The sequence below is a fragment of the Stegastes partitus genome, unplaced genomic scaffold, assembly GCF_000690725.1.
Source record: "Stegastes partitus isolate 25-593 unplaced genomic scaffold, Stegastes_partitus-1.0.2 Scaffold537, whole genome shotgun sequence".
NCBI lineage: Eukaryota > Metazoa > Chordata > Actinopteri > Pomacentridae > Stegastes > Stegastes partitus.
Genome location: NW_007578268.1, coordinates 145,618 through 150,546, shown reverse-complemented (window position 1 = coordinate 150,546; position 4,929 = coordinate 145,618).

The following is a 4,929-nucleotide window of genomic DNA, read 5'->3' as shown; positions in this document are numbered from 1 at the left end:
GCTGATGTTGGTCTCAGTTGGCGCTGATGTTGGTCTCAGTTGGCGCTGTGAGGACGATCCCAGCTGGAGCTCAGAGCAGCTAAACGGCGGTTAGAAGAATCCATTAGGCTTCTGTTGGAGCTCGGTACCAGTGTTGTGATAACAAGGTCGAATTAAATTATAGATCAGCCTTTTAATTCTCGCTGCTCAAGTTGTTATTAAACTTTTTCTTTTTTCTTTTTTCCCTCCTTCAGTGAAAACAGTCGAATGCCCTCTAAAAATGTCAAAGAGTTTCTTAATCGCCACCGGCTACAGCGCACACACAGCTCTCTGGTGTAAACCCGCCTCACACACTCACAAACACACTCCGGTCGGGTTTCTGTTCTGGTGTGGCCTCCATAGAGCTCCACAGCAACGCACATCACACACTTCATTCACAGAGAGAAGGAACAACGTCAGACGATGAGATGCTCAGACTGACTTCAGGCGCATTATGGAGCGACTCCATCAGAACATCACGACGGTCATGAGCTCCACATTCAGGCTCCCCAGAGGATCCGCCCCGAAGGTTTCAGAACCAGGACGAACTTTACATCAGTCAGCAGAAAACAGGGATTTTTCCCTCCAACTCTTTCATTATGTGGCTCTAATTAAGTGTCATGTTTAACCCCCAGGTTACCTCACAGCTAACCAATAGTGGTGCAGCTCTGTGTAGCCCCGCCCCCTCACTGCCTCCAGGTTACCAATCAGAATGAGCAGCTGCCTCTCTGTCCACCAGCTGCTTCTGCTGAACTCTAAAAACGTCAGAACCACGAACAGAACTCACCAAATGTTCTGCTGTTAGTGTGAACACAAGAGTCTTCATGCAGGAGCTGAACATCCAGTGGGTTAGTGGTGGTCCACAGCTAAAGGAGGACCCTTAGTGTTAGCAGCTAATGTGGCTAACATGGNGTCTCTGCGCTGTGCGGCTCTGTTCAGCCTCTGAATGCTAATGCCGCTCGCTCCTGAAAAGTCATTACAGAAACGCCGCTCCAGCAATTAGCCAGCGACTGGAATGGACCGCGGGTCGGTCGGCGCTCAGGGTTCTGACTGATTGTTTTCATTAGAGGCTCATTTATTTTGCAGGAGTCTGAATCCACACCGACCTCAGCTGTGTGTTTGTATCGTCACCGGGTTCTCAGAGTTCTGCCTCTAAAACCCACCAGTGAGCCAGGATGGTTCTGTCTCTGGGGCTGGGCTGGTTCTGTTGGGTTTTACATCTGTTTTATGATGATTTTGTGTCTTTTTGAACAGAAGAGAATAAAATGTTTGCAGTCGTTCTGCATCTCGTTGTTCTTTCACTGTGAGCCTCTGATGTTGACAGTTTGACTCTTTATGAACACAACATGTTTGTTTTTCTGGTTTTGTGCTGATTTTACATCTTTTCTGTCTTTTCCTGGAAGTCCTGTTCTGGTTCTGGTGCCGGTCTGTGTGTGTGGAGGTCAGCGCTGATTCAGATTCAGCACCAGATTCCTTCTTCTGATTAAAGGGGAAATTACAGCGAGACCCTGAATATTAATAACTTGTTCTTTCATCCACTCGGCAGCAGGACGGACTATTTATAGATCTTTTTGCGAGTCTGTGCGGGTCCGTCCTCGGCCGTGACTAATAACCGCCGTGCGTTAGCGGCTGCTGCTGCCTGGCTAATGGTCAAACAGATTGATTTCTGCGTCCAGACTGTCATTAAGTGGGAATGAAACACGCACGCATCGAGTGTTTTACAGTTAAATTCCACTAAAGCGGGGAACTGGGGAATATTTTCATTTGCGAGCCGACCAACGGTGGCCAGAGTTTATTCTGCGGCTGATTAACGAACACGTTCCTGCTCACTTTGTGGTCGCTGCTAATTCACTGAGACGTAATTATGAAATCTTTAATCCTGTTCACGAGCTCCACATAAAACCACAAACTGCAGCCACACGTTTCCTCTGAAGCCTTCTTTTATTTCACTGCTTTTTTCAGCCTCTGAAGCATTTCTGAGATTTGCTTCAATATTTTCAACGAGCACTTGAGCTCCTGCTGGAAGAAAATGGAAACCAACAAAGTTAATGGTTTTGTTCTGCACACAGAAGCCTGAGCAGTCTCCTCTGAAGACATCTGCTGTAATCGCTGACAGCAGCTGCACAACGCTCGTCCTCCTCTGAACCAGCAGCAGCTCCTCTGCTGCCTTTATTTAAAGCGTTGCTTGTTAAAGCCACTGGCAGCAGAATAACCAGTAAAACCTGGTCTTACCTTGTCCTGCATAGTAAAAACACAACACACATGAAGTGAAGGTCAGACTGTCTTCATCGTACTCGTTGGTCTTATTTAAAGGTTCTGGTTCAAGAGAGACACAAAAAGTGTTTTCAGCTTAATTCAAGGCAGAGACGAGTTTCTGGAGGCTGGAAACAGAAACGAGACGCTGGCCAGAGCAGGAGGAGCTGCTGGAGGAACATTTCTCTTCTCAGAGGAGAAGCAGAAGTTCATCCACAAACACCAACCAGGAGGTTCAGCCCAAGGACAGCAGCAGCAGCGAGGACTCAGTTTAAAGTGTTCTGGTGACTTATCAGAAAACACACCCAGAGGTCCACGACTACTGTCGTGTTAATGTTTAGGTCTGATGGAGGAAGTCAGCTGGAAGAAGGTTCTTTGGTCCGCAGAGGCCAAAATGGAGCTTTTTGTCCTTCAGACTAGACGCTATAGTTGGAGGAGACCAAACACTGAACATCATCACAAACACATCATCACGATGAAGCACGTAAACATTCACTGACGTCTTCTTGATGTCGTTTTGGGCACAAAGACAGAATAAATGTTAACATAATGCTCCTGACTCCTGTACGTCCTGTAAAATAATTAAAAAAATAACGTATTAAACAAGCTCCAAGTTTGTCGCTGCTCGATAGAACTCACATGGTTCTTGTTGCTATTTAAAACATAAATAAAAACATGGCGCTGATGCAGACATCGTCATAAAATCTGATCGAATGTCGTCTCTGTTGCTGAAACTCTTTTGCACCTCTTTAATGAATAAATAATATAAAAGGTCAAAACGCTTCTTCCTGACTTTTCTCATTTAAATTGGCTCCAGATCAGTTTGGTTCCAGGTCTTCACATGCGTGATGCTGATCAGCAACTCCATGAATACTTAATGAGCTAGAACATCCAGAAACGTTCCTGCTGGAGGCACAAGGTTCCAGAAGCCTACGATCATCTCCAGACTCCTACAGAGAGCAGCTTTAGGCAGATCAGATGTTTCTACAGAGGTCCTCAGAGCTCCGTGCTCCTTCTGAACATCCAGAGCTGATCTGCTGGGTTGTTGTTGTCGTCCTGGTCTCTAACGTCGTGGCTTCAGTCTTCCTGTTTCCTGTCTCTGAGGAACCAGACTTCTCACTCAGAGGGTTTCAGCCTCCCTGCATGGTTCAGCTACAGTTTGAGTCAGACTCTAGAAGTTCTTGAGTTCTTCATGAAACCAAAACAACAGAGAACAAAAATGCAGCGAGGAACCAGAGACAGAAGCCCAGAGTTGATCAAATCCTCCTTCAGAGCGGCAGCGAGACGCATCGATGGATCCTCGGCAGGAAGCTGGAGGCTGGACGAGAACAAAGCTCCCCGGGGAGCCATTCTTCTTCTCTGGATGCAAATGAAGCGAACCTCCTACTGGTTCCTCCCACAGAGCTTTGCAGGAACACGGCGGTGAAAAGAGGACACGGAGAAGAGACTCTGAACATTCACGTGTTTCTGTTTAAAGTTTTCTTTGTGCTTCCTGTCAGGTGAGCTAGACTCAGGTGAGCTAGACTCAGGTGAGCTAGACTCAGGTGAGCTAGACTCAGGTGAGCTAGACTCAGGTGAGCTAGACTCAGGTGAGCTAGAATCAGGTGAGCTAGACTCAGGTGTAGAAACACCAGATTCTAAATTGTCCATAGGTGTGAATGCGTCTCGCTGCACAGGAGGCTTCTTCTGACATCTTCTGGTTTGTTGTGGACGAGCTTCAAGACGTTAAAGTAAACTCCAAGTAATCTGTGACGAGTTCAAGTCTTTTTGTGTAACTTGGAGACATGCTGGACGAGTGTCTGACAGACTGTTTCTAGTCACCTTGGACCCTCCTGAGTCGTCCTGAGCTCTGGATCTGCTGCACGTCGCTGTGTTCGGACTCCTGGTTCTGATGGATTCGTCCCACACTGGATGTGCCAAACCGACGGCGTCCGGCTGAAGCTCCGTCGCTCTGGAGGAGGAAGCTGATCCCAGTCTAGCCGCTGGGTGTCTGACGCTGCCGTTCAGCTGCTTCCTGCTTCCTCTGAATGTTAAGCAGCTCTTCATAAATACCAGAAGGTGACGGAGGTCGGCTTCCCACGCTGGAGGAAGACGAGCCGCTCAGCAGCCTCTCCGTCCTCATGTTCAGCTGCTCACCGTAACTTGAACAGATTTCTCTGTAACTCATCGACCAGACGTCTCTCAGACCATCAGATAAACAGCAGAATCTTTTATTGGGTTTTATTTTCCGTCTGAAAGCCGCTCGGAGCCTTTCAAAGACAGAAAACAACTCAGCCTTCATGTGCTGAGACTAGAAAGCGCCGCCGCCGCCCGCTGTGCTGCAGAGTCTCATCGGCTCTCCGAGGAGCGACTCCGGAGCAAACGAACGAAACCAAAAATGTGTAATTACGTTTAAAGCTGTTATCTGCTGAACCGTCGTCACCCCACTTCAGCGCTCCGAGCTCCATTAAGGCAGGAATGAAAATCATCTCCGTCTGGCACAAAGATTCCCAATTAAAGGCAGAATGCCGGGCCGAGGACGAGGAGAAGAAAAGCTTCTTCTGCTCAGAGTTAAACACATAATCACAGAGGAGCAGGCGTCTGATGACCACGGTTCAGCAGCCTTCTGTCCACAAACAGAACCGCTCTGGTGCCTGTCTGCAGGAGGCTGGTTCTGGT